This window comes from Chrysochloris asiatica, unplaced genomic scaffold (assembly GCF_000296735.1).
Source record: "Chrysochloris asiatica unplaced genomic scaffold, ChrAsi1.0 scaffold00011, whole genome shotgun sequence".
Taxonomy (NCBI): domain Eukaryota; kingdom Metazoa; phylum Chordata; class Mammalia; order Afrosoricida; family Chrysochloridae; genus Chrysochloris; species Chrysochloris asiatica.
Genome location: NW_006408529.1, coordinates 3,294,323 through 3,303,063, shown reverse-complemented (window position 1 = coordinate 3,303,063; position 8,741 = coordinate 3,294,323). Strand labels below are relative to the sequence as shown.

At 38.7% G+C, this 8,741-nt stretch overlaps 1 pseudogene; it reads right to left on the bottom strand.

Moving 5' to 3' along the window:
* Window positions 1-300: 300 nt before the first annotated feature.
* LOC102822891 overlaps window positions 301-8,741 on the bottom strand; it is a 19,970-nt pseudogene continuing 11,529 nt past the window's right edge.

Below are 8,741 nucleotides of genomic sequence, written 5' to 3'. Positions count from 1 at the left end.
ACGTAACTAAGACTCCCCTGATCACATCTCAAAAAATTTGGAGAAGGGAAAGAAACAGGATGAAAATGGTGTGAAAGGGAATGGATGTTAGTAGCACTGCTTTAATAACCAATCTATTTTTAATGAAACATCCTCCTTATATGCAGTAAATTCTGATCAAGACTAAGCTTTAGGATATTCCTGTGCTGGAATTAGAAAATACTCTGACAGTGGAAGTAGCTCGTTCACCTAGGTTTAATGAGAGCCTCTTTCTCCATGAACCTCTGATGTGAACAGAAGGCTGTTCTGAATCAAAAGCTGTCAGAGTAGCCCTTCCATCTCTTTCATGAATGCTTCATACACATAATCTTTAGTTTGTACTGAAACAGGAACAGAGGGACCGGATTTGGGGGCTGCTTTGGCAAGAGGCACAGCAGAACCATCCTCTGATTTCCTTTGGGGAGTAGCTGTAACCCCTTTACTCTCCCGACATATTCTCAATGCAGTGGGCACAAATGGAGTAATCTCCACCTTGGGATTAGTGATCTGTGGCTTGGCACTGATGGTTGTTGTAGCTTTCTTCTCAGTGGTGGCTGCGCTTGTATCATCTGCTTTGGGTTGCTGAATCAAGTTGGGTGGGTCACTTAAAATCCCAGGGTTTGGCAAGGGAGCCAGTGGGAAAAGCCCAGGTGGGGCAGGTCCAAGTGGAGGCACCAAAGGTGGGCACATCATGCCAGGACGAGGTGGAGGGATACCTGGAGGTGCAGGGGAAGTTAGACTTGGAGGAGGTGCCTGAGGAGGAGGGCCAGGAGGGGGACCTGGGGGTCAGTCCTGGAGGTAAAAGTCAGGGTAAAGGCCTTCGGAGTCTTGATATTCCAGGTGGCCTCAGGAATGGAGGAGCTCCTGGAAGTGGTCCAGGAGAAAGGCCTGTAGGTGGTCCAAGTGGCCTTTAAGGTGGAGCAGGCAGTGGTCCAAAGGGTGGTGGTCCTGGCATGGGAGGTGCCTGTATCTGAGAAGGAGTAACAGACTGTGGAAGAGCCTGCTGCTGTGAAGAATTAGTAGATGTGCCATCAGAAAGTGATTCCTCTTTATGTTGCTTTTGTGATTGTTTCTCTGCTTCAAAATCATCTTCATCATCTTCATCATCATCTTCTGAGGATTCCTCTACTTCTTGTCCCTCCATAGGGATTTCCTGGCCTGCCATTCAAAGCATCATGGCTTGAAGAGGAGTCAGTCTCTTCGTATTATTCTTTTTCTTCATTAATTTTCCAGGCATATTGGCAAATCGCACACTCAGACTTCTTTTCTTCATTATTGTCTCTCTTGTTATCATCACGGTGCACAAAGTCATCCCCCTCACTGTCTCCATCTGGTCTGTCATCAGTGCTATCATCATGCTTAGCTTGAGCCATGTCTTCAGGATAGTCATCATCTTCACTGTGCTAGAAACATAAGCATCATGGCCTCGCTGAGCAAGTTCAGGACTGCATAACATATCTTCATCTTGCCTAGGAGGGGGAAGATCTAGGGCAAAGTCCACTTTATGGCCATACACATGTAAGATTTGAGGAAGAAGTGGACAAGGGGGAGGACCAGTAGGCTTTCTACCAGGGGACAAATGTGGAACACCATGTCCCAAAAGAAGAAGTATAGAAACTGCCCGAGTTGGTAGTCCATAAACTGAAGTCTTCTTAAGGATGGAGGATGGCTGAGCACCAGGAAGTGGAATGTCTTGGATCAAGCATGATGTTGGGAGGAGCATGGGGCATATCTGGCAAAGAAATACTCTCAACTTCCACAAGTTGAGCATTGTTAACAGCATCAAAATATTGGCTAAGTTGAATCCTCTTCTGTTCATATTCTACTCTGAGTTTTAAAATTGTTTGTAAATATCTGGATTCTCTTTTTCATAGAGTCCTAGAATACATTCAAAGGTTTTCTGCAGTTTTTTACACTTGTTTTTCAGAATCTATTCATTTAACTTTGGCTGTTGCACTGGATTAAACTCCATTTCATCTAATTTCTCCTGTCACAAATAATCTGTTTGGGATCCTTCATCTTTAAAACCAAGCTCGTAACATCCTATGTTTTTTTTTGTTGTTCTTTTTTTGATTCTCTTCTCTGGGCTTCCTTTCATGCCTGGTCTGTGGGGTTCATAAAATTTCCACTCATGGTGGATGATGTAGATCTCCATCCTGTGATGGCAATCTGTATGGTTTACTTGTTATTAAAAAAAAAGAAAAAAACGAAACACTTCTGTTGGGCTCCCGGTATAGCCAGGAGGGGGCGAGGGTGATTCCTAGTTTCATTTGCTTCATAGGTGTCTTCATCCCTGCCTTTTGGTCAGCTACCCAGCCACCACCATCTTGAAAACTCACCTACATTTATTTTTTAATTAGGTGCACATACTTTTATTTGCATATGATACTAATAATATTGTTCAATGATTTCCACATTCCATTGGATTACCTTACTTTGGAATGAGCACAAATATTGGTTAGTCAGGTAGGTGTCTTCCAAATTTGGGGACTGAATGGCGGTGGTGATGGTTGTGTAGCACTGAGTCCATCCCAACTCATAGTGACTCTGTATATGGTTTCCGAGGCTATAAATCTGTATGGAAACAGAAAGCTTCATCTTTCTCCCATGGAATGGTTGGTAGATTCGAACTATTGACCTTGCAGCTAACAATCCAGCTACAGTATCAGGACTCCTTCCAGTGCTGAATTGTTGTTAAGTGTCATCAAGTTGGTCTGACTCATAGTTCTGACTGTTTGGGTTTCTGAGGCCTTAAATTTATGTGGGGACAGAAAAATCTCGTCATTCTCCCAAAAATCTTGTTTATGCAGTCCAGTGCTTATTGTATTGAGCCACCTCTCTCCCTCTAGTGATGAATTTGTTGTTGTTCAAGTCAGTTCCAACTCATAGCCAGTCTGTATAGAGTTTCCAAGGAGTAGCTGGTGAGTTTGAACAGTCGATCTTATGGTTCAGGTCTACCTTTCAGCCCCGTGCTTATCCTATAGTGCCACACAAGGACAGCAATCAAGTACCAAATGAAAACAATTAAATTGTTTGTCATATCAGTCCATTTAACCCTGGAAGGAAATAGAAAAATTAAGCAGGCTCTGTAAAAATTTCCAAACTCATATTTTTTAAAGTTCCAATAAATAAATTGAAGAATGAAAAGACACTTATGTAACTTTAATTTCAGATGCTTGGAAAATGAAAGAGTGGAAGAGGATATAAGGTATTCCGTCATAATATTTAGAGAAAGAATACGAAGAGATGGGAGGAGGAATAGCAGAAATCAGTATGGCATCAAATTCTTACCATATAAAAGTATGTGCTTTTTATTGGTCCATCTAATAGTTTTAGAAATTGACAATGAGATGCAGTACAGAAATTTGAAAATGATAAATTACTCTGAGCTAGAAATACAGTGACTGGAAAAATTATAATTTTCAGCATAGTAATTGCTTATAATAGAAAACTTTATCCATATCATATTGGTAAAAGTCACTCCTATCAGCAAGAATAATTTATTTTAGGATAAAATGTCTATAGACTTGAACTTGAATAGTAAAAAGAAATCCTTGATGGAAGAATGTGTGGACTGAACATAATAGAAATCAATGTCTTCTGAAGAATGAACACTTTATAAAAAAAAAATTTCTGTAACTTAGTTACTTAACTTTAGAAAACAAACTGTTACAAAATAGAGGTATTGTAAAGCAGAGTCAATAATCAGCAGGAAATCTGTACACTATTTGAAAGTACCCTAGAGCAAACCTAGGAAAAGTGTAAGCTATGAATCAAAAAATGATGCCATGTAATCCCTTGTTTCTACCACCTTCCACTTCCTTCTTTTTTCTTCCCACTTTTTTTGTCTTCCTTTGTATCTTTTGCAGGAAAAAGATATGACAGTCTGCTTCAGTATAGATATACAGTCTTGGAAGCCCCATGGGACAGTTTTACTCTGTCCTATAGGGTTCTTATGAGTCTCAATCAACTCGACAGCAATGAATTTCATTTTGATTGCCTCTTTTTCCTTCTACCAGTCACTGTCCCCTTTTCCCCATGTCCCTGCACAAAGAAACTCATAAAAAGCACAGTTAGCTGAAAAATGATACATGAGTATAGTTGGGAATATATCTTTTTAAGGATGGCAAATGTTTCCAAATGAGAACAAAAATCCCCCCATATTATGTCAAGTTAAGGGCAAACTAGACATCTAGAAAGCCAGAAATAATTCAAGGAGTATCCCTGTTATACTAATCATTCAAGCTTAACATCTTGGAGTTCTTTTTTCTTCTGTCCCTCATTTCCTTGATCTCCTTTTTCAACCTAATTGCACAAATCTTGATTGTAAAAATGGCTACAATTTATGGAACATTTCCTATGAATCAAATTTGGAACAAATATTTCCTCAAATGCTTTCAACAATACATAGGATAGACACTTCAACCTTCACCTTAGGAATGAAAGAACTAAATCTTAAAAACCAGTAGTGATTTTTCAAAGGCCATATCACTGGCAAGCACTAAGAATTAGATTTTATACATATTCCTCTACATGATTTTCATGATAGCCCACTTTCTCTTTCAGTTCCTTTATCTTTTCTTCCCTAAATAATGGCAAGGTATTTCACATTCATCTGTTTCATCACTTCCACACTTTACAGTCCTTTCCACAATAGTTTACCTAAGCAAAGCTTTCTTATCTGAAATAGCTTATGAACTCTGTTTGATATGTACTTTTAAAAAAGAACACAGTTGTTATTTTTGTTAAGTGTTGTTTTGTCAGTCCATAGCCAACCTTGATAGGGTTTCTGAGGAGCAGCTGGTGGGTTTGAACTGCCAACTTTTCAGTTGGCAGTTCAGTGCTTATTGTACTATGCCACACCAGGGCTCCATGTTATTGTTGCTGTTAAGTGCTGTCGAGTCAGTTCTGACTCATAGTGACCCTGTATAGGTTTTCCTAGGAGTAGATGGTGAGTTTGAACTGTTGACCTTGTGGTTCAAATCAAACTTGTGTTCTACTGCATTATCCCACAGTGCCACAACGGACTTCATAGTTGTTGGTAGAAGGGTAAAGGGTGGGCATTTAAATAAGGGTAACATTTAGAGAAAGGAGTGACAACAGTGTGGTACGAGAACTACTGAACTAGGACTCTGAAAAATAAAAATTGGGAAGAGATATAGTAAACCCATTAGGTAAGCTAGTTGCCATGGATTTCAACTCATAGTAACCAAACAGGGCAAAGTGAAGCTGCTCCAGAGTTTGTAATTTTTATAAAAGCAGAATGCTACATCTTTTCCCCTAAGAGTAACTGGTAGGTTCAAACCGATGACATAAGGTTAGCATTTGGGTGCTTAATTACAAAGCAAGTAGGACACCTAAGCAATATAACCACCAATCATCTATAACTTTGTAGTACTGTGGTATTTTGCATGTTTCTGTGATTGCATGTTGCTGAGATTCTGGAAGCTATGCCACCAGTATTTTAAATGCCAGTAGGGTCACCCATGGTGGACAGGTTTCAGTTGAGCTTCCAGATAAAGATAGATTGGGAAGAAGGAGAAACAGACTGCTTTTGAATATTTAGTCACTAAGAACCTTGTGGATAGCAGAGGAACATTGTCAGCACCAAAATATTGATTACTGATACATGATGAAGAGCATCAGAATATTGTCAGATATAGTGCCAGAAGATGAGTCCTTCCAGTTGGAAGGAACTCAAAATAACACAGGGGAAGAGCTGCCTCCTCAAAGTAGAGTTGACCATAATGATGCAAATGGAGTAAAAGCCGTTGGGACCTGCATTTGCTGGTGGGGCACAACTCAAAATGAAGAGAAATAGCTGTCAGCAGCCATTAATAATCAGAACATGGAATGGACAAAGGACTCTAGGAAAATTGGAAATTGCCCAAAATGAAATTGAATGGATAAAACTCTATATACTAGGAATTAGTGAGCTGAAATTGACTGGCATTGGCGATTTTGAATCTCGCAATCACATGATTTACTATGCTGGGAATGACAAATTGAAAATGAATGGCGTCACATTCATCATCAAAGAGGACATATTAAGATCTGTCTTGAAGTACAATACAGTCTGTAATAGGAGAATATTCATATGCCTACAGGAAAAACCAGTTAGTACCATTATTATTCAATTTATGCACCAACCACTAAAGCCAGTGATAATGAATTTGAAGAATTCTCCAACTTCTTCAGTATGAAATTGATCAAACATGCAATCAAGAGGTACTGACAATTACTGGTGATTGAAATGCAAAGGTTGGAGACAAAGAGGAAGGATCAGTAGTTGGAAGATACAGCTTTGATGATAGAAACGGTGCTGGAGATTGCCTGATAGAATTTTGCAAGACCAATGACTACTTCATTACAAATACCTTTTTAAATAACATAAAAGAAGACTATACACATGGACCGCACCAGAAGGAATACACAGAAATAAAATTGACTACATCTGGAAAGAGATGGTTTAAAAGCTCCATATCACCAGCCAAAACAACGCCAGGGGCAGACTGAGGAAAACATTATCAATTGCTCATATTCAAGTTTAGGCTAAAACTGAAGAAAATTGAAACAAGTTCACTAGAGCCAAAATAAGACCTTGAACATATGCCACCTGAATTTACAGATCATCAGAAGAACAAATTTGATGCATTAAACCGAAGATGAGAAAACTTGTGGGATGACATCAAGAATGTCATACAGGAAGAAAGTAAAAGCTCATTAAGAAGATAAGAAAGAAGGAAAAGACCAAAATGGGTGTCATAAGAGACTCTGAAACTTGCTCTTCAGTATAAAGGTGCTAAAGTAAATGGAAGAAATAAGGAAGTAAAAGAGCTGAGAAGAAAATGTCAAAGGCCAACTTGAGAATACAAAGTCAAATAATATAACAGGATGTACAAAGACTTTGAGTTAGAAAACCAAAAGGAAAAACACTATCATAATTTCTCAAGCTGAGGGAACTGAAGAGAAAATTAAGCCTCAACTTGCATTATTAAAGGAATCTATGGGCAAAATTTTGAATGATGTGGAAAGCATCAAAAGAAGATGGAAGGAATACACAGAGTCACTGCAATAAAAAGAAATGGTTGATAATTGACCATTTCAACAGATAGTATATGATCAGAACCAATGATACTTCAAGAACAATTCCAAGTTGTATTGAAGGAATTGACAAAGAACAAAGTAATGAGAATTGATGGAATGCAAATTGAATTCTTCCAAAAAACTGATGCAGCCCTGCTCACTCATTTATGCCAAGACATTTGGAAGACAACTATCTGGTCAACTGACTGGAGAAGATTCATATCTGTGTCCATTTAAAGAGACATGGCCTGTTGGAATGTGGAAATCAACAAGACAATATCATAAATATCGCCTCCAAGTAAAATTCTGCTAAAGGTAATACAAAAACTTCTGCAACAAAACATTGCCAGAGCAATATCCAGAATTTCAAGCCAGATTCAGGCAAGGACATGCAATAAGGGATATCATAGCTGATATCAGAGAATACCAGAAAGAGGTTTACCTGTGCTTTGTTGACTATGCAAAGACGTTTAGTTCTGTGATCATGACAAACTATGGAAAACATTGTGGAGAGAGAGTATTCTGGAACACTTAATTGTACATATGAGGAACCTATACATAAATCAAGATGTAGTTGTTTGAACAGAACAATGAAACACTGAATGGTTTAAAATTAGGAAAAGTGTGCACCAGAATTTTATTTTTCCACTTATTCAGTGTGCATGCTGAACAAATAATTTGAGAAATTGGATTATGAAGAAAAACATGGATCAGGATTGGAAGGAAGTGTCATTAAAGACCTCTGATATGCAGATGATACAACCTTGCTTGCTGAAAGTGAAGAGGACTTAAAATACTACTGATGAAGATCTAAGACCACAGCCTTTGATATGGGCTGCACCTCAATGAAAAGAAAACAAAAACCTCACAACTGGACAAATAAACCAGGTCCATATAGATGGAAAAAAGACTGAAGTTGATAAAGACTTCATTTTGCTAAGCTCAACCATCAACACCAATGGAAGCAGCAGTCAAGAAATCAAATGATGTATTGCATTAGGCAAGTCTGCTGCACAAGACCTCTTTAAAGTGTCCAAGAGCAAAGATTTCAGTTTGAGGACTTATGTGTACCAATCCAAAGTATTTTCAGTAGCCTCATATGTATGTGAAGTTTTGACAGTGAATAAGGAAGACCGTAGAAGAATTGATTGGAGTTACGGTGTCGGAGGAAAATATTGAATGTACCATGGACTGCAAAAAGGACAAATAGATCTGTGCTGAAAATACAGCCAGAATGCTTGGAAGCCAGGATGGCCAGACTTTGTCCCTCATACTTCAAACATATTGTCAAGAGGGAACAGTCCCTGGAGAAGGATATCATGTTTGGTAAACTGGAGGCTCAGAGAAAAAGAGGAAGACCCTCAATGAGATGGATTAGCACAGTACCAGCAGCAGTGGGCTCAAGTATAGCAATAACTGTGAGGTTGGCACAGAACTTGGCAGTGTTTCGTTCTGTTGTGCATAGGATCACTATGAGTCAGTATCCACTCGATGGTACCTAACAACAACAAAATATATGACAGTAATAAAGAAAAAAGGGAAGGGTGTTAACATAAATATTGGCAACCAATCAGGAAAATGTCAGAAATATGAAAGAAGCAATATGTGAGAGAATTTCAAAATATGGTGCTGTTGGA